The sequence below is a fragment of the Giraffa tippelskirchi genome, chromosome 2, assembly GCF_054371585.1.
Source record: "Giraffa tippelskirchi isolate mGirTip1 chromosome 2, T2T-mGirTip1v1.2.pri, whole genome shotgun sequence".
Taxonomy (NCBI): Eukaryota; Metazoa; Chordata; class Mammalia; order Artiodactyla; family Giraffidae; genus Giraffa; species Giraffa tippelskirchi.
The window spans coordinates 55,740,272-55,765,267 of NC_137276.1; the positions used below are offsets into that span (position 1 = coordinate 55,740,272).

The following is a 24,996-nucleotide window of genomic DNA, read 5'->3' on the forward strand; positions in this document are numbered from 1 at the left end:
TTTGTTATATGGAGCTACAATGTCCACTGCACAGAGAATTTTTATGAGAATCACAAAGAAGTGTGCATGAAAAATACTTACCACAGAGCACTATGCTTCAACTGCCTCTGTTTTCTCATCTATAAATAAGGTTAATAATAGGACTCACTTCATTAGAGATTTTGTAAAGATTAACTGGGTCAATATAAGGAAGGTTATTAAAACAGCATTTGGTACATGTTGGAGGTTATGGAAGCACTTCTGTTTTTTTTTTTTCCTAAAAGAAGAACAAGGTAAGATACTTGGTCCCCAAATTAACAATGTTGGTGTTGACATCATTTGCCTTCTTCCATTGATTTGTTTACATAACTTTTCTACAAGGAGTCAGTGATTTTTCCCTTCTAATCCATTTGTTACATGGATGGCAAAATAGGACATTGAGAGTATGAATCTCTTTTTGGCCCCTTGGTCAGTTGGGGAGCATAGGAGACTCCAGTCTCTCAGCCTTGCTTCGCTGTCCACAGTGGCTTTTGGGCAGTACCCTCCTGGGAGAAGCTGCAGCAAGTGAGGGTAACACAAAGGGGAGAGGGCAGGACTCACCTGCCCTGCCCTCTGCCTCATGGCTCTGGGCCCATTTAGGGGAGCCGGTCCTCCTTGCCTCTGCCAGATGGATGCCTCAAACATCCTCCTGCACAAGGAGACTGAACTGCCAGAGAGCACCCAGGCCACAGTGATTACAGTCAATAGATCTTTCTTTAGTGTCAGGACTGCTCTCATATGCCTAATTAACCCTGGTGACCACATGGTGCTTTTTAATGAAGATCCTAACTTGCCCAATTCTCAATTTAAACAAAGGCACCTTTGAAAAATCTCTAAATACCACACTGATCAATTTCTACTTAGGAAAAATCAAATTCTTCTCTGCTGGGTAGTAAGGAACAGCACCAGGATCTGCCACCTTCATGCTTCTCAGACCACAGCATGGCTCAGACTAGGGCCAGGGACAAGGGGCAACTCCCAAGGCAACCCGGGGTGCAAGTGTGAAGCCCTGTAGGTCTGTGAAGAAATCCCAATCATGATCTTCCCCCTCCGGGTCTGCCAATGTGGAGCCACCTGTTGTTGTGTAAGAGGGTGGACTGGAAGAGCAGCCTTCTTGAGAAGCACCATGGGTTTCCCTGTCCCCTTTTACAGAGTCAGTAGGAGGAGGGAGAGGAAACGCTTGGGATCAGTCCTCCCCAGGGCTGAAGGAAGGTATTTGCAGCTCAGTGGAACAAGCTCAAATGCTTGCAGGCCAGCTGGGTCAGAGAAAGATGGGAATCAAACTGCGTGTGTGTGTGTGTGTGTGTGTGTGTGTGTGTGTGTGTGTGTGTGTGGACTGAATAAAATCTGTACTTTAGTTAATAATACTATGCTGTGCTATGCTTTGTTGCTCAGTCGTGTCCAACTCTTTGTGACCCCATGGACTGCAGCCTGCCAGGCTCCTTTGTCCATGAGGATTCTTCTGACAAGAATACTGGAATGGGTTGCCATGTCCTCCTCCAGAGGATCTTCCCAACCCAGGGATTGAACCAGGGTCTCCTGCATTGCAGGGGGATTCTTTACCAGCTCAGCTACCAGGGAAGACCTAATAATACTATCATTTGTTAATTTCCATTTTTTTAAACAACATAGTATTTCTTTGTATTCTCAGAATTGGATTAGAAGTTTCAAGGCTCGTTCAAAAAAATGTTTTTAATCATTAAGATAATACATTTTCTAGACTTTTAGTAGTGATACTAGATGCCAAAATACTATGAATAGAATGCTAGATTTCTAAATCATATTCACTTAAAACCATGATAGAGAATCAGCTAGCTTTAAGTGGAGGTGTTGGGGTAGACTGAAGAATTCTTCCACTTACCATTAAATTCTGCTCATTTGTATAACAACAGGGACTCTGTGTTGTCCGATCTTCAGTTATCTCAAGAGAAGCAGGAAATATGGATTGATGATACCTATGTGTGTCAAGGGCTTCTCTGATGACTCAGTAATAAAGAATTGCCTACAGTGCAGGAGACCTGGGTTTGATCCCTGGGTCAGGAAGATTCCCTGGAGAAGAGAATGGCATCTCACTCCAGTATTATTGTCTGGGAAATCCCAAGGACAGAGAAGCCTGGTGGGCTACAGTCCAGTGTGTGCTAAGTCACTTCAGTCGTGTCCAACTCTGCAACACTATGGACTGTACCCTGCCAGGCTCCTCTGTCCATGAGCTACACTTTATGGGGTTGCAAAGAGTCTGGCATGACTTACTGACTAAACAATAACAGACGTGTCAAACCTCTCAGTGTCTAAATATTAGTGACTAAAGCTTGGTTTTTCTTAAAAACTTGTGTGCCAAAACTTTTTCAGTCAAATATGCAAGACTGTGGGTGAAATGCAGCCTGTAAGTTGTCCAATTGCAACTTCTGGGCTACAGCATCAGACTTGGAGCAATGAATGGTCGTGCCTTAGTTTCCTCCCTTTCAATACAGCATCCAACAAATATGCTGCAACAGATACTGGCAAGTTGCTGGAGAAGTATGACTTGCCTTCAGTATGTCTTATATTGTAAGTGGGGAGTATGGATAATGAAATGAGCAAGCACTGTTGTGTAATTTGTACAATGCAGGCAAATACAATGTGTTACGGGACAATATTAAATTCAGCCATGGACAGTCAGGTAAGGCTTCCTAGAAACAGTGGCTAAGATAAACGTGGTTTTGACATCTTAGCAAAATTTTTCTTCTTATGTTTACTCTGTCTTCTGATGTGTCAACATTTGCTTTAATGTTTAGCCGGATACACAGAGGCTACCTGACTTAGTATTCTTGGCCTCACCCTCACAGAAGGGTTCCCAATAATCTCAGATTAACACACTAAAGGCTGAAAATCACAATTTCCCCATATTGCTAAATAAACCACATGAAAGTACAAGCAAAAGAAAAAGGAAAACTGTGGTATAAATATAGTGTGGTATAAATCCACAATTCTTATGATATATTTTAATTGCCCTTTTTTGTGAATAATCTTTTCAATTCCCAAATCTGTATTTCTGGAATTGCCCCTGCAAAGAATCAAAAGTCACAAATGACTCCACCCCTTGGACCAGGGTTTCGCTTCTTTCACTCTGTAGCCCCTGGGGTGCTCAGGAGATGAGCACACAGCCCAGGACCTCTGAAGAAGAGGAATCAGCTGACCTGTTCTGGTAGGTCACCTGAGAGCACCTTCTACCCTCATCCCTGAGCACCTGTTCACATTATATTGAGCTTGTGGGGATTTCATTCATTCCTGCAGCAAGGTTTGTTTTTTTGTTTGTTTGTTTGTTTGTTTGTTTTTTCCTGCAGTTATACTGTTTATGAGGTTATCACATTGACATGAATGAATAAAGTGAAGGATATATAGATTTGGATTTTAATCAAAGCTTACTGACATATAGAAACAAGGTTGATTTTAAAAAGGTTAAAGAATGTATTACAAAAGTCAGTATTTAAATAGCTTTGTCTAGTGTACTTAGTAAACATAAGCATGGCTTTCACACTTAAGACTTGATCTGTGTTCTCTATTCAGAAGCAACTGTGGATGTGTGCTTTACATCCAAAAAATATCTTCCTGCATTTTTTTCCATTCTTGGGACAAGGTGTGGGTCATTCATTATTTTTTTTTTCTTTCTCATTCAGCAAATATCTGCTATTTATTTTCTTCATCATCCAAAAGATATTTACTACAATAAACCAAGCACTATACTTCTCAGTTTATGACCGACTCTAAAACCCAAAAAGATGAAGAAAAAAAAAGAGAGAACCTACGTAAGTCTCCTCCATTCATCCAAGTTAACCATGCCAGTGGCCTGTGCAAACAGAGCAGGACAGAGCAAAGATTCATTCTATTTTGATGTTGAAATCAACATGAATTCAGCAGCCCTTCATTGAATGTTACTGGGTGTAATGTCCTGTGCTGGGAGCTGGAAGGCTGTACAAAAGCAAAAGCTTTTGCCCAGGGAGTTATAATCTAAGAGGAAAGATAACAACATGAACATGAATAACTAAAATATCAGATAGAGAGATACAGGGCCAAATGAGACCTAAAAATAAAGAGCTTTGCTTAAGGGCTTCAGAAAGGATAGACTTATTCTTGATCTAGAGGATTACAAAAGGCATCAAGGGATGGGTAGCCTTTGTTCTGAATCTTGTGAATGGCAGGTAGGATTTTAAATGCGTAGAGGTAGAAGGAAAATAAGGAAAATACAGTGGGGAAAGGAGATGCCAGGAGTGAACATTATACTGTGAGTTTTGGAAGATAAGGCTAGACAGACAAACTAGCACCACTGAGAGGCTTCGAGTAACAGACTGGAGCTGATTAAACCTTTTTGACAACATAAATATAAAACAGCTTAATGACATTAACTATATTTTGATTTAGGATAATTTGGCTTCCCTGTACAGAACCTACTGAAAGCAACAGATCCAATGACAGGAAAAACTATTTAAAATGATGACAATAATAGCTAATATGAAAGCAATAACAATAATTGCAACACTTAACCACTTACCATGGGCCAAAAATTATTTTAAGCCTTTTTGCATATAGTAAGATATTGATCCCTCTCAACCACCTCATAAAGTAGGTGTTGTTAGCAATATTGTCTCCACTCTACCACTAAGAGAGCTAAAACTAACTTCGCATACACATGATCACTCAGCTTGGAAGGACAGAGAGAGGTTTTGAGCCCCAAAGGCAGGCACCAGATTCCCCCTTACCCTCTTCACTCTGCTCCTTCTCAGAGACTCCAGCCCATCATCTTCAAGAAAACTGCTGAGAGCGGAAAGCTGAGAAAGTGCAGTGGGGATGAAGGGAGAGAACTGACAGGACAGGACAGGAGGAATAGACACAGGAGACCACAGGGCAGCTCTCAGAGAAACGGTAGAGATTACAGACGCCAAGATACGGAAGATTTCAAAAAGAGGAGCTTTTCCAAGGCGTCAAATGGTACAAAAACATCATAGCAGGTTAGGATTCTGAAAAAGTTAGTGAATTTAGTCACTGTGGAGTGTTTCTCTGGGCAGCAGTTTTAATGCCAGGGTGAAAGAGTAGATTGCAAGAATAAGGAAGACCTACCCGATAGAGATGCTGCTGCTAACACTTTCATGGTAAAGGAAACCACAAAATCATAAAAAATAGTGTGTGGATCAATTATGGAACTAAATAAATGATAGCCTTGCAACTGTTACTACTCCTATTGTTACTACTGTTTTTGTTATTATTCAAAGTGAAAAAAACTTTGGGGGGAGGTTGCAGAGACAAAGTCAACAATAAGGAGTAATGGAAAAGAAAACACATTTAGGTATTTGAACTCAGTTCAAGTATCAGGACATACCTGAATAAGCAGTTTTTAACTGAATCATTATAAATATCCAAGTATTAACAGAGTCAAGCATTTAGATTCTGGTCTGAATATCCCAGGGATCCCCAGGTGGCATGGTAAAGAATCCACCTGTCAATGCAGGAGATGCTGAAGACCCGGGTTCAATCCATGGGTCAAGAAGATCCCTTGGAGAAGGAAATGGCAACTCACTGCAGTGTTCTTGCCTGGAAAATTCCACAGACAGAGGAGCCTGGCAGGCTACAGTCCATGGGGTCACAAAGAATGCGACATGATTGAGCAACTAAGCATGCATGTACTTGAATGTCCCAGAATTCAACTTAAGTTTTCATTCAGGTACAGCATTTTTCTATGTGTTCCATTTTTAAATGAAACAGATGTCTGAGATTCTAACATTTCTCTGGATACAGGTGTATCAAGCATGAAATTTTGGAAGCTTGGGGATTGTGAAGCAACCTGGGCCCTAAAGTATATTTGGACAGCACTTCATTGGGTGCACAACACAAGGCAGGTACTAAATATCATTCACTGAATGGAGCAGATGTGGAACAGCAGATTCTCTGAGAAATAACAATGTTATCAAGATGTTTCCCTTCTCCTCTGAAGGCACTATCAGACCTTCCTCAGCCTTTTCCTAATCCCTAGCAGCTGGCACTGCAGCTGAATGGCAAACAGCATTATCATAGCTCCTGATACACTGTATTCAATAGTTTACTTCAGGCTTCCCTGGGTGTAATTTTAGCATATTTTACAGCAATTCTCTGAGGCAGCCAAGGCTACAGATGTGATCCTGTCCTAGAGGCTGTGTGACCAGGTATCTTGCTCGAGGTCACGTAGTTAGTAGGCAGGGTCATCATTCACAACTAGATAGTCTGAACCTTTTTCTCTTCTACAAAATTCTTGTCAATATCAATGCCCTCTTTTTTTCAGTAAAAGCAAAACAAAGCATGTCATGATTTGGACTAAGATAATTTTCCTTTCATTATTTTTTTCTTGCTACAACTGTGTTTGACCTGTATTTGTGTTAGACATCAATTATTGAGATTTATTTTCAATTTTTCATGCCAAAGCATTAGCATAACCTAGTTTGGTAACCAGGGAAGCAATAATTGTACTGTTTGCCAAATGAGTAGATGCCCTTGTCATCCATCTTCAGGAAAAAAAAGTTTGTTTAGACTTTTCATCCCTTGTGTTTTCTCTTTAATAAATAGTTATCCAGTTGAATTATTCATTGTGGAGTGCTTCCTGGAGAAGACAAATTCAAAAACATGTTGTAACACCCTCCAGAAATGCATGTTAAAGCCTGAGTGATTGCTAAGGCATACAAGTGGGGCATGTGAGAAGCTGTGCAGTATGTGAGAGCAAAACAGGGCAGAGTCAGGGAATGGGCCAATATCACTGTCTTCAGAAAAGGAAGATGGCCACTAAGCCAACTATGTCCTTTCAAAATAAATCAATTAGCATAGGGACTGCCCTTCAAATTACAACTGCAGACTCCACAGAATTAAGTGCTCATATGTGAAAATTGAAAGGATAGAAAGCCACCAATCCAAAAAAAAAAAAAAAAAAAAATTCACCATCACAAGGACTATCCTATAGTTCTCATGCATGTATCCTGCTTTCCTCAGCAATAAATCCCTGAGGCACAGGATATGTTGACTGGCAGGAGCATGGGTAAACTCAGGCGCATATTGTGATCACTGGCATCTGAATAGTTTTCAAAATGTGAATCTTAGTAGATAAATATATTCTATCTACCCATGAGAATATGCCCCTCTTAATACCACACTTATAAAAATATTAAGCCATTTATATCACTATCCATATATAGAGCCCCACCAAAGTGAAATACACAGGAATACATGTGACTCTGGAACATGAGTCCCAGTCACAGAATCAAGACTTTGAGTACACATGTTAAAGACGATCTATTCCACTGCCTTTGTTTTTCCAATTGGGTGACAGTGTATCCCAAAGGGATGTTTTGCAAAGATTGTGCTACAACCTGGGTCCTCAGATGTCTAATCCAGTGCTCACTTTACTCATTGCTCCATCTTCCTAAACTCTAAATCTCTCTTACAATCTACAGAGTTGATACCATACATCTCATAAGTGCATTGAAGAGTTTAGCAGATAGATTAAGGTAATAATCTTCTTAAAGAGCTTTGAGGTTGTCTGAGCTTCAGATAAAAAATCATAATTAGGTTCCCTGCCAGTTTAACAGCATGAATGCTATTGTCAATGACCAAGCCATGAGAAAGTATTAAAGGAGAAAAGAAAAAATTCTCAATGGGGGTCTTTCTATGCTTTTAGGTAAAAAGGCTGTTGATGATGAAAAGACCATGAGAATCTAAGTTTTCTTCCTAAGACCTGATTAGGAATGTATTTGCATCCCTTCTTTCTTATCTATTAATTTCATTCAGCAAATTCAGAAAGAATACAGTAGCATAATTAACATTAAAAATCCACCTGCTTAATGGAATTTTTCAGGCAGATATTTATTTGAAATTGAAATTTCTCCTATTAAATGTTACCTTTGAAAATGCTATTTAACCTCTCATAAAAATTTCTCTCCCTGTCCATAAACAGCACAACTATTATATGCAAAATAAATAAATAAAAATTTTACCCACAATAACAGTTGAGTTTGCAGCTTCTTCAAACTCAAAAATTTAGTATAGTAGCTTAAATCAAGTCTTTGAAGATCTAAACCTAAAAAAAAAAAAAAATAGGAAAATAAGAGTAGTTTATCCAATTTAACCCTAATGTGATAGTGACAATTCAAACTAAGTTATTTTCCTTCAGAATTTTAAGTGCATTGCTGTAATTTTTTTAAAATTTCAGACATCTATTAAAAAGTCTAAAGTCATTATGAGTGGTGATCATCAGGATGTGACTATTTTCCTTTGAGATGATTTTATGGTTTTCTTTTAACTCTAGTATTATGAATTTTCATCACAATGTATCTTGGATAAGTTTAAAAAAAAATTGTGCTGGAACACTTAGTTGTAAATGTGGGGGAAGTTTTCTTTTATTATTTCTTTGATTAAGTCTCCATTTTCTCTTTCTCTTTTCTGCTATTTTAGAGGTATTTCTAGAGCTATCAGTGATGACTACTTGTGACAAGTATATTGAGTTTTCTAGAAGGCTGCTTTATTTTTCATGTATTGTGGTTTTAATTTTTGTTGGATTTTATGTTCTGCCAACATATCACTTTAATTTTGAAAAGGACTGCCTACTGTGAAGCAAAAGCTGAACAAAGAATATATATAATACTTCACAAAAACTCTCATAGTAAGGGTTTGTTCTTTACTGTTACATCTTGAGGATCAAGTACATTTAGCCAAAGTTTTAAGCACAAGGATTAATGAAAGACCTTGAACGTTTCTTGCTCAGAAAGCTCAAGCACAGATAAAAACTCAGAGAAGAAGCATCAGTTGAGGGGCAGACTCTGCATTTGTCATTAGAGCCCCTTTCCAGTAAAATCAGACATTATAAATAGCGTAGAACTGGCTGAATGGGTGGGGAATGGGTCTTTGGCTGACATGTATAGAAATTCAATATTCAATCTCTTGCTCTCACTCACAGTACCATCTTCTCTTTATACCTAATCTCCTCCATGAGAACTCCAAAGACATCTTCTATTGCACAAATAATCAGTTATTTCCAAATATGTTCCCAACTTTGAATATATAAACATGTCCATGTTCTCAGCAGAATGATACCTTTGAGACCTACATGCCTTAGAAAGAAGTTGTACATATAAATAACATTTCTCTTTTAATTTTATTTTATAAATAAATCATGCTTAATTCAAATTAGCACTTAAAATTGCTCAAAAGAAAAATAAAAGGCCTACATGGGGTAAATATTCTTGTCTAGTCTGTTCATGGAAATGTTCTTAGCATTTACTGCTATTTCTGGTCTGTGATGAGCTCTCAATAAATGTTTCTGGAACATTTCTTACTTCCCTGTTGTTGTTGTTGTTCAGTTGCTAAGTTGTGTGTAACTTTTTGCAACCCCATGGATTGCAGCACACCGGGCTTCCCTGTCCCTCACTCTCTCCAGGGGTTTGCTCAAATTCATGTCCACTGAGTTGGTGATGCCATCCAACCACCTCATCTTCTGTCACCAGCTTCTCCTCCTGCACTCAATCTTTCCCAGTAGGGTCTTTTTCAAAGAATCAGCTCTTTGCATCAGGTGGCCAAAGTTTTGGAGCTTCAGCATCAGTCCTTCCAATGATTTTTTCCAATCCCATTATGACTTGCAACAATTATTTGAGAGGACATCATTTATGATGCACATGTTGTCCTTTTTTTTTTCCCAACAGGTAAGATTACTTTTCTTAATTGAAAACAAATAAAACTTCTTCTCCTTTTGTTTCTTTGAAGAAACATGCTGATATAAGCTATCAACCAGATCTGTACTGTGAATGTATTAACATATAATTAAACTCCACTGTGACACTCTAACTTGTTTGAAAGCAGCATGGTAAGAGAAATCCTTCCATTCCTCTCACCAAAATGCTACAGTGGGGCTGTCTGTTTTTTTACACAGATAGTAATTCACAAATATGTATATCCTGGAGACTTCATGATGTATTTCAAAAAGAACAACCACTCTGTAATGCTTACAAAATTTTCCATTCTTCTATTTTAAATCACTGGGGGAATTTAACTTTCATTACTTAAGATAATTAGTTTGACACTGATATAATTATCAACCAGCACAAAAGAACAAAGATTGCAAGGTAAATGCAAATAAAGGCGAATCATTTCACTTTTCTAAAGAAATATGGGCTTTCCCCTTTTGCCATTAGTCAAAGACAGACAATTAAAAACGTATTAAGTGCTGCTGCTGCTGCTGCTGCTAAGTCGCTTCAGTCGTGTCCGACTCTGTGCGACCCCATAGACGGCAGCCCACCAGGCTCCGCCGTCCCTAGGATTCTCCAGGCAAGAATACTGGAGTGGGTTGCCATTTCCTTCTCCAGTGCAGGAAAGGGAAAAGTGAAAGTGAAGTCGCTCAGTCATGTCCGACTCTTAGCGATCCCATGGACTGTAGCCTACCAGGCTCCTCTGTCCATGGGATTTTCCAGGCAAGAGTACTGGAGTGGGGTGCCATTGCCTTCTCCCGTATTAAGTGCTAGACCAGTTTAAATAAACAATATGTCTTCCTATGGATAAAGTTCAGCTTAGTGTTTTAATGTAAGAATGTGGGAATGAGAGTTGGTGAAGAAAAAGAAAGGCAAACCAACTGAGGCCCAAGGTACAAAAGATATCCTCTTGCTTGATATCAAATATGGACATTTTACTGATAATGGTAAAAGCTTAGAATTGTAACTTGCCTAAAGGTCTCAAAATAGGAATATCAGAGCTACAATTTGATCATCTATGTGTCACACTCTTACAGATTACTGCTCCCACTGAATCTCATATTGTAACAAAGAATTTATATTTTCAAGGGATGTATTTAAATATTTCTACAATTTGGATTTCATCCATAATTCAAATGCAACCTTGTCTTTTTTACGAGTTTTTTGCACCCACTTCTTAGAGGAGATCATTTCTGACAGTGCTATAATATTTATAGAAAGTATGAACTATTCTAGCTCAGAAAATCAGCAGATTACATATTTTCTACCAACAATTCAAAGCATGCCATCTCCAAAAATGTGTGCATCCTTAACAAAACCTTTCCTCTTGCAACCTTCTTCTCTAGCACTTGCTTAGGAGAGTTACAAAGTTATAGGAGTGAAACACTTTCATTATGAAATGAAATGAATACAGTTGCCCAACTCAGAATGTTGTAAAAAATCAGAAGATCTCTACAAAATTGGAGCACTGAACAAATGAGGCAGAAGAAAATTCAACCAATAAGTATATTAGTAGCAATAATTCATAGAAGCCCTCTCTAAACACACTTATATCAACCTTAATAAAGGAAGATCTAATGCCACTCCATGTCACTGAAACCTAAATCTACTGAACTTTCAGGCAAAGTAAATAGCCTATTTATTTTTGAATGAACTATATAATCAGCTAAATTCTTCACTCCAGTCCATCTTCCTCCACTAGATTATCCCCTAAAATAGTGTCAGAGATCTCCGTGGACTAAAAGTCTATTTCCCTAAATGGAATTTTGAACACACTTTCAACTTTTTGTCTTTCCTCTTCAATTCTAGTTCATGCTTCAAAAATTCCAACTTGAGTAGTCATCATTTAGAGATGAAGAAATCTATTAAATTCATGTAATGCTATTATCAAACTTTTATCTTAAACTGATCTTAAATCTACATTCTCATCTTTGTGCTTGGAGATGAAATAAAGGCCTGCAAATGATTACCATTTGTTTCAAATGCATATAATTTACCAATTCAAATAAATTATCTTTAATCAATGAGAACTTCTTTTAATGTCTGTCCATTTAAACTGACATAGTCATGTAAAATTTTATTGATAATGGTAAGTGAATTGCTGGGAACAAAGAAGAGTTTTTTGAAATAGTCAACTTAAAATCCTATTTCAGTTGTACTGAGAACTCTAGCCCAAAGCAGGAAGAACAAAAGGAAATATGCCTTTACAGATTCACACACATACCAAAAGCATTTTTGATTGGATCCAAAACAGACATCAAATGTGATCTGCATCCTTAAGGCAAAAACATTGATTGAATTTCTATCATGTGAAAGGCATTTTGATATTAAAGATGCCTTTCTCCAAAAGTAAAAATAATTTTTTTACATTAATAAATAAATCTGAAAACATACTAGATATTCTATTGTTTAATAGATGATATTAGAAATACTGGTTCATTCTGTGGAAAAAATAAATCTAGGAATAAGCTAGCACCACATACAAAGGTGGATTAAAAATCTAAATATAAGATGAAAGACCACAGTTTTTAGGAAAAACTATAGGAGAATATTTTTGTGACATGGGGAAAGCAAAAGACTTAAAGCAAAAGCACCAAAAAATATAAGCTAAAAAATTTAGTAAATGAAAAATTGGGAGATGACACTTGTAGTATTTAAGACTGAGAAACAAGAAACACTTACTAAGCAATAAGAAGAGAGAATAGCCAAAACAGTAAGCTAGTCAACAATATGAATAGCGAATTTACAGAGAAGGAAACCCTGATGCTAATAAGTAAACAAAGAGATGTTTAAGTTTATTAGTAATCAGATAAAACAATTACAAAGTATCACTGTACACCAATTAAATCGGCAAAAATTGGTGTAAGACACTGGGAAACCATTAGATAATATAACGTAACCCAGGACTAATGAGCCAAATTAAGTGGCATAAGTCTTATAATAGAGGAATTTATTCCTAATATATATCTCAATAGTAACATAGTTATATAACTAGATGAAAATATTCATGCTATCTATAGTGTCATTTACAAAGGCAGGGAATTGGAAGAAAACTAGCTTTCTACAACTGGGATAAAGGATAACTAAAATGTGATGGATGCACATCAAAGAAGTATCTTGCAACAGTGAGATCAAAAGGCTTAGGATGCTCATACAGAGGAATGCTCATATGGAGGAATCTTTAAAAACATAGTGTTTAATCAGAAAAGCAAGAAATAGCATTAAGGAAATAAAAAATGCATGTATACAAAATAATACACATTCTGCAAGAATATACACATACCAAAACATACACATCACACAAATTTGAAGGGTTCCTTCCAGGAGATAGAGGAGATGGAACAGTAAATGACATCAAGTAAACAAAGTGAGGGAGGCAAGAGAAAGAAAAAAGATAAGACTGGATGATAAAAAAAAAAAAGTCAGAAGGCAACCAGCAATGGAAAGAATATTGCTGTGAAGTGCAGAGAGCTTGAGTTCAAATGCTAACAGCCATATACTAAGTGACTTCAAGCAAGGTCCTTCCTATAAGATTCTTTCCTCTGGCAAAATTGGGATAACAGTTGTCACTTCGTAGTACAACAATTAATATATTATATACTTCAAAAGGATTTTTTCTCTTTTTTAAGCTTTTCTAAAAAGGCATTCATATATGCATGTTTTATATGGGTATTAATGTTATCTGGGGTTTCCCAGGTGGTATTAGTGGTAAAGAACCTGCCTGCCAATGCAGGAGACATTAGAGACGTAGGTTCGATCCCTGGGCTGGGAAGATACCCTGGAGGAGGGCATGACAACCTATGATCACTATTCTTGCCTGGAGATCCCCATGGACAGAGGAGCCTGGTGGGCTACAGTCCATAGGGTCACAAAAAGTCGGACATGACAGAAGCAACTGAGCACAATGTGATCAGTGATACTTAGAATTTAGTCTGAATTCAACTTTCTTTTGCTCAACTCTGAAATGTGAACAATACTACAATGAGAATATTAGTGAGTTTTAGAAAATGCAGCCTTTGTTAAAAAAAAATCATAAAACATTTCTTAATTCCACTTAAAATCAAAACCCTTGTTATTTTTAAATCATCCTGAGATATGTATCTAATGCTGAATCTTAGTTTTATGACTACTTCCAATATTTTAGAATCAATATCTGCACATTTAAGGTTACAGAGAATACATTGTAAGATTGCTGAAAGATATTTAAAAACATTCCTTATCCACTGAAACCTGGCATGAATACTGAGTTTTATTACACTTTTTGATGCACTAAACCTCAAAAAGAATTCTCCAAGCTCTTGGAAAATTAAAATGCTGAAAAGCAAAGCAACAAAATGCATTTATTTTTTCTTGTTCCAAGATTTGAGAAAAGTATCATCTTGAAAGGGGTTTATCTTAGAGTAAAAGTCATGTAAGGACTTCCATTCATTTTTTAAATCACTGGTATAATCACAACCTTCTTAGAAAAGATACATTTCAATATGCAGGGCAGAATTTCACCCAGCCATTTATATTTAGAAGAAAATATACTGGAGAAAGGTAAATCTACTTAAAGTCATTGTTCCCTCATTTATTCATTCACTCAAAAACAACTTATTAAGCACTGCTATATGGAAATATCAATAACCTCAGATATGCAGATGACACCACTCTTATGGCAGAAAGTGAAGGAGAACTAAAGAGCCTCTTGATGAAAGTGAAAGAGGAGAGTGAAAAAGTTGGCTTAAAGCTCAACGTTCAGAAAACTAAGATCATGGCATCTGGTCCCATCACTTCATGGCAAATAGATGGGGAAACAGTGGAAACAGTGTCGGACTTTATTTTTTGGGGCTCCAAAATCACTGCTGATGGTGATTGCAGCCATGAAATTAAAAGACGCTTACTCCTTGGAAGGAAGGTTATGACCAACCTATATAGCATATTGAAAAGCAGAGACATTACTTTGCCAACAAAGGTCCCTCTAGTCAAGGCTATGGTATTTCCAGTGGTCATGTATGGATGTGAGAGTTGGACGGTGAAGAAAGCTGAGCACCGCAGAATTGATGCTTTTGAACTGTGGTGTTGGAGAACACTCTTGAGAGTTCCTTGGACTGCAAGGAGATCCAACCAGTCCATCTTAAAGAGGATCAGTCCTGGGTGTTCATTGGAAGGACTGATGTTGAAGCTGAAACTCCAATACTTTGGCCACCTCATGCGAAGAGTTGACTCATTGGAAAAGACCCTAATGCTGGGAAGGATTGGGGGCAGGAGGAGAAGGGGACGACAGAGGATGAGATGGTTGGATGGCATCACCGACTCGATGGACATGGGTTTGGGTAAACTCTGGGTGTTGGTGATGGACAGGGAGAACTGGCATGCTGCGATTCATGGGGTCGCAAAGAGTCGGACACGACTGAGTGACTGAACTGAACTGATACATCCACTGGGCTGGGCAGAAACTAATAACCCAAGCGTACATATATAAAGAAGTAAGATTACCAAAGAAACGCAGAAGTAAATACTTTTTTTATGCAGAATTACAAATTGTGATAAGAAGAAGTAGAAAGACAAGATTCTAAGAAGAGAAGTAATAATAGGAAGCATAGGCTACTCAGAGGTTTATGACAGTAAAAATTTAACTGATTCCCAATAGATAGAGTGACCCATGCAAAAAGAAGAAGAAAGGTGTTCAAGCAGAAGGTGCAGAAGGTACAGAAGTTACAGGAAGAAGCTTGGGCAGGAAGTTTGGTTTTCAAAGCCACTGACATCAATCCAAGGGGCCTTGAGCCTGGTAAACTGTGAAAAATTTCCAGGATATGAAACTGAGTTAGAGACATCATTCTGAGGGCTCTGTAGACCATGGCACAGGAATCTGATTCCATGACAGACATCAAGGAAAATCATTAGGAGTTTTTGGGAAGATACTGCCTAATACATGTGTTTGAAAGATCACCAGGCTTTTATTTGGAGAAAGAGGAAAATATCCATAGGAAGTTCTTTTTTTTTTTTTTTTTCCTACCAGATCAGGGAAAAAACGATAGTCGTTTCAGCTAAACAGATTACTGGGAAATGAATAGATTAAAAATATATTTAGGGAGGTTTGCTAAAGGACTTGAAGGAGGAAATAGCAATAATGACTCAGAATTTTGGCTTCAGCGGTATGGCAGCTTGTAAGACAATGTGCTGTGTGGGAAAGAGTGAATGAGGAGATCAGGAATTACACGGAGCAGGAAATGCACCTCAGTGGAGAATAGTGGCCTCCACGTCCCAGGAGACTCTAAGTTCGTGGGGGCACATGGCTGGGAGGCAGGATTCCCTTGAAGGCTTAGTGTGGACGTTATAGGCCTCTGGGACACAACTGACCTCTACTGACCCTTTATATTAGAACTAGAGGCTTGTAGGATTGTTCCAGATACCTTATTTACTTCCTCCTACAGGTCTGGGAGGTGGCTAGAAAGATATGAAAGATGATGAAATCAAACATCATATTTTGTATCTCCTCCAATATTCCTTGATAAATGATAGAGCTGGAATTCAAACCAATGACTATAAAAGTACAGTGCCCAAAATTTATCTTCAAGTTCTTGAAGTGTATGTGTGTGTGTGTGTTTCAGGGCTAGGGATATATGTCCTGCAGTAGGGGATGCTGAATAAAAGTTGGTTTGATCCAGTTATATCATCACCAAAGCAAGAAGGCAAGTCCTTATTAATTTAGAGGTGCAGTTCAGACTCATTCATGCATTATACAATGTCTACCACATGGCAGGTACTGGGCCAGTTTCTGGGTCAGCATAAGAGACACAGCACCTACCACAATGTAGGTCAGAGCCTAACAGTCTGTCATGCTCAAAGTGCAATTTTCTTTACAGAATGCCATACCCATAGGGCAGCAGCATGCACACACATCACATACATTCACATACAAAATGCTGAATGCCACGGAAGAGGTGAGCTCTAGCACTATGGGAGATAAAGTGCTATATGAGGCAAAACACCATATATGCTGAAAGCAGCAGGAGATTGCCTGGGATGGAAAGGCCACAAAAAGCTTTACTTACTGACTAAGTAAATGCCTGGAACATCATAGGGTCTGAACTAGGTGATACTGGGAGGTCTAAACAAAATCTGCTTTCCCTTTAATTATTAACATATAAATGGAGGCATCAAAAAAACAGTTAAACTCTTCTAAGGCTATATCAAAGGCTCAGAATAAAGGAGATTATGCCCTTGTTCAGAGATTAGTAATCTTTTCCTATAAACAGACAGACAGTAAATATTGTTGGCTTTGGACCACAAAATCTCAACAGCATCTGCTCCACGCTGCTGTTATAGCCAGAAAGCAGCCACAGGCAACACATAAATGAATGGGTGTGGCTGTGTTCCAATGAAATTTTATTTATAAAAAACAGGCTAGATATGGCCTGCACACCATTGTTTGCTAACCCCTGAGCTAGTCTCATATCACTCCCAGAATTTAATAGAATTACTGTCATTCAAGTTGCTGAGAATGCAGGGAAGAAACTGAGCCTAATTAGGGTATGTCAGAAAAAACAATCTGGGAAAGAATCAATATAAGGTGAGACCAAGTCAAAGTCCCTTTCTCTTGAGGTTTCTTGCCAGCAGACGAAATATAAACAATTCCAATTACAGAGCAAGGTGGCAGGCAAAGTCACAGGAAGAAAGCTGTGTTTGGAGACCCAGTGCATGGCATGGTAATAAGCACCACAAGTGACAAGGTGAGGTGGCCAGGAGTGCCGTGTGGGCTACCTTGTCAGCATTAGCCTCCTCAGCCCTCTCTCTCTCTGTGTGGCCTCTCATCTCTTGCCTTAGTGGAAAGAACTAGGTCAGCTGAAGCCGATAATTGAAACCCAAATCCCGGTGAACTTTTTCAATGCCTTTCATGCTCTGGCACTGGCATGCCTCTCTTTTCCTCATTTTTACCTTTTGCTAATAATGATTCTGTTAATAGTGATTAATTTTTAAGGAAATAAAGACTAATCCTATTATAATGATTAGTCTTTAAGAAAAGTTTTACCAAAATTGAACTTAAACCATTCATTCAACAATTATGTACTGGGTACCCACTAGGTACCTAATCCTGAGCGTCTACTATGTTACTGCACTGGGCTAGTAACTGGAGCTCAGAGAGCGAGGAAGCCAATCACATTGTCCCTATCCTCCTGGAACTTATAGTCCAGAGGAGGGGACAGAAGACAAGGTCACAAACGGTCACAAATAAACATAACCACAGCCTGTGGTTAGCTGGTCAGGAGGAAATGAACAAGCTGCTGAGATGGAGAAGCCTTTGGGGAAGAACTGAAGCAGACAAAGAACACAGAAAGTTGTTTGTTGTTTTATTTTTAAAAAGAGATCTTTATGTAATTAAATTTCCTTTAAATCAAGACCAGAAACACTTCCAGGAAAAGTTTAACAAACCACTGGGTTTGAGCATAGTGAGATAGTGGGGGTGGGGAAGAGGAAGGAGAATGAAACATTAGAGTGGAATAACCAAAGAAGAGATCACCTTATGTGGAGCGGGCCTTTGGATCTTTGTAAGGTTTGGGTGTTTCCTCCTGAGTGCAGGTAGAAGCCAGTGAGAATGTTTGCACTAGGGAGTGATGTATTTTGTTTCATGAAGATCACTCAAATTGCCCTTGAAAAGGGTTAGAGAAAGGGAAAGAGTGTAGGAATCACTGAAACAGACAAGAGGTAAAATAATGGAACAATGGACTGGTTCCAAATTGGGAAAGGAGTATGTCAAGGCTGTATATTGTCACCCTGCTTATTTAACTTATATGCAGAGTAAGTCATGCGAAATGTCAGGCTGGATGTAGCACAAGCTGGAATCAAGATTGCTGGGAGAAATATCAACAACCTCAGATATGCAGATAACACCATCCTTATGGCAAAAAGTGAAGAAGAACTGAAGTCTCTTGATGAAAGAGAAAGATGAGAGTGAAAAAGCTGGCTTAAAACTCAACATTCAAAAAAAATGAAGATCATGGCATCTGGTCCCATCACTTCATGGCAAATAGATGATGAAACAATGGAAACAGTGAGAGATTTTATTTTCTTGGGCTCCAAAATCACTGCAGATGGTGACTGCAGTCATGAAATTAAAAGACGATTGCTCCTTGGAAGAAATGTTATGACCAACCTAGATGGCATATTAAAAAGCAGAGACATTACTTTGCTAACAAAGATCTGCCTAGTCAAATCTATGGTTTTTCCAGCAGTCATGTATGGATGTGAGAGTTGGACAATAAAGAAAGCTGAGAGCCAAAGAATTTGGTGCTTTTGAACTGTGGTGTTGGAGAGGACTCTTGAAAGTCCCTTGGACTGCAAGGAGATCAAGTCAGTCAGTCCTACAGGAAATCAGTCCTGAATATTCATTGGAAGGACTGATGTTCAAGCTGAAGCTCCAATACTTTGGCCACCTGATGCAAAGAACTGACTCTTTGGAAAAGACCCTGATGCTGGGAAAGATTGAAGGTAGGAGGAGAAAGGGATGGCAGAGGATGAGATGGTTTGATGGCATCACTGACTCAATGGACTCCCAGTCAGGCTCTGGGAGTTGGTGATGGACAGCGAAGCCTGGTGTGCTGCAGTCCATGGGGTCACAAAGAGTCAGACATGACTGAATGACTGAACTGAACTAAAAATAATGATGGTTTGCCTTGTACCAGTCAGTGGTTGCAGAAATGGAGAGAAGGTAGAACAAACAAGTTTATGATTGATAGGTCAAAAGATTTAGAAGTGAAGGTGAGTATGTGGTGGTGGCACAGACAAGGAAGGGCAGTGGAGGCATCAAGAGGAAACACACGGTTTCTGGTGTGACCACTTGATTGGATGATGGTGTCATTTATCATGAACAGAAAGAATGACGGAGGAGTGGATGTGGGGAGAAGACCAGAGAACTGTGTTCCAGACATATCTGCAAATCATCTGGTGGACAATGAGACAGTTTAATATACAAATCTGTATCTCAGGAGAGTCATTAGAATATAGATGGTATTAAGCCATTGGAATGAATGATATCCTAGGGAAGAAGGGCAGACAAAAAAAAGATGCAGAACAAGTTTCCGAGAAATCATGTTTATAAATTTAGGGAAAGAGAAAAACCAACAATGCCTGTATATTAGTAACTAGAGAAAGAGTCATAATGCAGACTCCTGAGCAAAGTCAGCAATGAAAGCAAATGTCTCTTAGGAGAAGACCCAGCTCCACTATAAACACAGGCAACAGAGTGGACAAAAAGGATGTCAGGAGGGTGTCCAAAGGAAAGGAGGTAGATTTTTATCACAACTTTGTTCAAAAGATCACAGAAAAGTATTTACTCACACCAGTCATTACTGTTCTAGATTTCTAATAAGTGGGTCACCCAATCCATGTTGCATCATAAGACTGGGTTTATGTTTTTAAAAGATTCTGATAGCAGCTGCTGCCACCAAAGTCCCCCTCCCCTATACACACTGGGATTTATCTTAAGTATTCAGTTTATTATAATATAAAATATCTGTTTTCTCCACTGGACCAGAAGTTTTCCAAGAGAGGATTCTACTGTTCCTTTCTATCTCCTCCTTTGAGCATCTAATTTTTTTTTCATACTTGAGAGAATTATTACTATTCTAACATTTATTATAGTAATTACCAATCACTACTACAGTAATAACACACTAGAATTTAAAAAAAAAAATTATTTGTTTGGCTACATCGGGTCTTAGTTGTGACATATAGGAACTTTGGTCCATCACGCAGCATCTCTCGCTGGTGTGTACAGACTCTCTGTGGAACATAGGCTTAGTTGCTCAATGGCATGTGGGATCTTAGTTGGCTTACCAGGGATTGAACCTATGTCCCCTGCACTGCAAGGCAGATTCTTAACCATTGGACCACCAGGGAAGTCCCTACACCAGTCTTTTTGCAATTGTTTCCCCATTCATTTTTGTTGGAAGAAAACATTTAAAGGAACCTGGAAACTAGACTCCCAGAATCATTGCATGTCACAAAATGTTTGTCAGTTGCCTTTACTTTGAACAATATATGTTGGCTAAGTTGAAGAAGCTGGGACATACTGTCTTCCCTAAAGACACAGGAGTCATTGATCTGCTCTCCTCTAATGCAGAACATTGCTGAGGGGAATTCTGAGGTCACTCCTTACATGCGACTTGATTTTGTTCTAATCTTTCCAAAGGATACTCTTTTATTTCATTAAGTCAAGCCAATTAGGATATTGATGCTAATCATGGTGCATCATTTTTTCCAGAGTGCTCTCTTTCAAACCACAGATTCAAATCAAAAATGTCTCTTCTCAAAATGTCTTCACATTTGGAAAAATAACTTTCAATAGATTTTTCTCCACATGTTTATATCTCCTTTTCAGGGACATTATTCAGATATGCTGAAACTTTTAAATTCATTTTTGTCTTCCAGATTAGTTATTTTCTTCTAATCTTATGATCATTTTAACTTGTTTATTAAAAATTTTGTTTCACTTTATTCGATTTCCATGTCTTTTATGATACATTTCATCAGTTTCTAGTCTCCTTTGTATTATTTCAAACATAATGTTATGTTGTTAGTTTTAATACTCTTTTCTATTTTCCTTGCTTTATCTGCTTATATACCATCTCTCTGTTTTTTTTTTTTTGGTTTGGTTTGGTGTTTTGTTTCTTTTTATTTTTCTTCTTCTTCTATGCTTTTCCTGAATTTCTGTGCTCAGGATCTCCACTTTAACACTTTAAAGAGGTCACTGCTTTAATAAGGTATGTTGTTCAGGGACTTCCCTGGTTGTCCAGTGGCTAAGACTCTGTGTTCCCAATGCAGGGGAACCTCTGTTGACCCCTGGTCAGGGAACTAGATCCCACATGCCATAACTAAGGGTTCGTATATCACAACTAAAGATCCAACACACCACAATGAAGACTGAAGATCCCACAGGCTGCAACTAAGACAAGGCACAGTCAAATAAATTTTAAAAGATACATAAAATAAATATTGTTAAAAGATATGTTATTTAATGATGGTAATATTTGGCCATTAGTTTCACTTTCTCTGTGGCAAATTTTTCCTGGTGAATATTTCTCATCTTTTTTCTATTCCATTCCACTTCTTCTTTCAGTAGCTTTGTATTTACCCTATAATGGTTCCCTCATTTTCACCACCTTGAAATAGGGTGAATCTTCCTAACTGTATGCAGGCAGTTTCTTTTTGAATATGGTGAGTATCTGGAATTCCTGTTGGGAGGGGTCAAGGTAAGATCCAGTATAGAAGCAACTGTTCCAGCTGACCATGAAATGCATTAAAATGAGCTTCTGGGTTTAGGTTTGTTTAGTCTTTATTTCTCCCAGCCAACAGAGATTAGCCACTCAGGATTGCTCCCACGGGAGTTTCTCCTCCAGCCCGGCCCACCATCTGATTCTTCCTGTCCAACAGGGGGAGTCTCAGTGTGTCCTGTTTCAGCCTCAAGTTCCCCTACTGTTCCATTATGTTCAGCGGGTTACAGAGACAATCCAGCTTACTCTTATTGTACCAAATAAGAGATTGTCTGCTCAGAAAGGTATATTATCTACTTTTGAAACTGCATACTAGAATCTGGAGTTATATCGCATATATTTGACTGAAGCTTAGTTTCACTAAAGATCTCTGCTTATTTTAAGCTTCGCATGGAGACGGGGCTTTATTATCTTTCTTCTCCCATTTTAAACTCAAAAGTCTTCGACATTCCAAAAACACTTTATAAATTAATTTGTACCTTAAACTTATCCGTTTATGTGTAATCTGGTAAGCAATATTATCCACAAAAAGAAAAAAAAAAATAAAGAAAATGAAGTTCAGAGTTGTGTGATTTATCTATGGCCACATGGCAACTTAATATCAAATTTGAGAGAACAGCATGGAAACATACACAGTACCATATGTAAAATAGATAGCAAATGGGAATTTGCTATGTGAAAGAGGGAGTTCAACTCAGTGCTCTGTGACAACCTAGAGGGGTGGGATGAAGAGGGAGATGGGAGGGGGGTTCAGGGGGAAGGAGACATATGTATACCTGTGGCTGATTCATGTTGATGTATGGCAGAAACCAACATGATACTGTAAAGTAATTATCCTCCAATTAAAGAAACTTTGAATGAAAAATCATGTCTATTTGCTTCCAGGTTAAGTTTTCTTTCCATTAAGAACATACTCACTTTATTTAGGCATTTTCCCTCTGAAAATTTCTCAAAATGTTGGGCCAAGGGTAAAAACACAATGTCGATTTAACCTGTGCCTCAATATTTACAAAAAGTCTCAAGTTTGCACTTACGTTTAATTATAAAATGCACACTAAATTTACGTGTTTATAAATATTTTACTCTCTTGTTTATCACTCAGGTATATTATATTGTTTTACATCAAAAAATAATTTTTAAAACCTTTTTCAAACTGCATTCATAAATTAAAAATGTTCCAGTTCTCTCTGGAACCCTGTGGGGGTCTGGGTGTGCCCCTGTTCTAGAGTTATGAGAGGAAGGTCCTCCTAGCAGTCTCATCTGGACACCAACATGGGGCCCTCTAGAACAACAGGGAATATCACCAGGTATCTTATTATACAGGTGGTTTCTGGTCCAAAAAAAGAGAACTGAGCTGAATTTCCAGGCTGACAGTCATATTCAAAGACAATTAAGATACAAGTCCCTTGAACTGAAATGAAAATGAAGGCTGTCCCCAAAATCAGGGCTCAAGGATAGGGATTAATAAAGGAACATAGTGTGATGTCCCAGAAATACAAGAAGTTACAGAGAAGTGGAAAGAATGAAAGGCCCAATAGTCTTTCTCGGAGTAACATTTCTTACAAGGTCATCTGACAGTGCCATGTTCTTTATATTCAAGAGGAGTTTTTATTTAAGAACCTTTCATTGAATCTCCTCCATTTTAACATCCTCTTTCATTATAAAAATCATTTCCAGAGTCCATCAACATTATTTGAGTGCTTCTAATCAAAACAGTGAAAAAGCAATATTCAGAAGAAAACATTAGTGTACTATCTCAAAGATGATTTCAAATCTCTTCTTTGCCACGGAATGAAATTAGATGTATGGTAAAGGAACAATCAAAATGAGAAAGGACAACCCTTTAAGCTTTTTGTTTCCTTAATCAAATCCAATACTGAAGCATTCCCCAGAAGCCTTATAAGAACTTCACTTAGTTCTCACTGCACTCTCAATTACCACTATCATTTATGAGTGATTTCAAAGGCATAATAATGTTAACATTCATTTCTATGCTAGCGTAGTCACAGACCACCCAGGAAAATGGCAAAATAAACAGAATCTCAGGTCACCACCTCCTGATTGGATCTAGCAGTCAAAAAAAGAAATGTGAGAAATAATACTATATTCAACAAGCAAGAATCAAGCTCAAAATCAGTCAGTGATGAATTGAAAAAAAAAAAAAATGACTTGTCACCAAATACAAAGGTGAGTCAGTTGGCAAGAATTATTCTGGCAGTGTGTCTCCATAAAGATTGGAAAAGCAAAGAAGAGCCAAGGCAGAATAGACAGTTCCCAATTTAAAGTCATTAATTCAAGATCCAGTGGTTAGAAAAAAGAAAAAGCAGCAGTGATGATAGACTGAGGCACTCTTGCACTTGCTGAGAAACTAAAGTCCAGGTAGAATTTACAAAGGGCAGAACTGATGGAGAGGAAAAGGGAAGAAGACATTCTCACGTCTGAACCATGAGACAGGTGGCAAAGGTGTCAGATAAGAACCTATCAGTTGTGCCTTCAACAACTGGCTCTCCACGGATTCATGGGAACGCAAGCAATAGGTTATAGCACATTCACTGAAAATAAAAGAACAGTTACTTATTTTTCAAAGAGATCAATCTCCATGTTTGTCAACTGAGAATGTCTGGGAAAATGTGTTTCAAAGTTTTCCTAGTAAAAGCTAACAACTATTGATCACTGAATCGCATGTGAGCTTCAATCTAGAAATACAGACACTAAAGGGTCCAAGAGCTAAGGGTTTGAAATCTGAATCAACCAACTGTGGGACTTTGGACAAATTAGTTGAGTGAGCATTTTGAGTCTGTTTCCTACATATAAATGGAGATAAAATGACTACACTATAGAATGAAAGAAAGTGAAAGTCACTCAGTTGTGTCCCCCTCTTTTCGACCCCATGGACTATACAGTCCATGGAATTCTCCAGGCCAGAATACTGGAGTGGGTAGCCTCTCCCTTCTCCAGGGAATCTGGCCTAAAAACAGCACTGTAGAATGTGC

The 24,996-nt window shown here is 38.2% G+C and overlaps 1 protein-coding gene across 1 annotated transcript in view; it reads right to left on the reverse strand.

Moving 5' to 3' along the window:
• NRG3 (neuregulin 3) overlaps positions 1–24,996 on the reverse strand; it is a 1,196,705-nt gene that overhangs the window by 780,058 nt on the left and 391,651 nt on the right. The gene's annotated exons all lie outside the window — the stretch shown is intronic.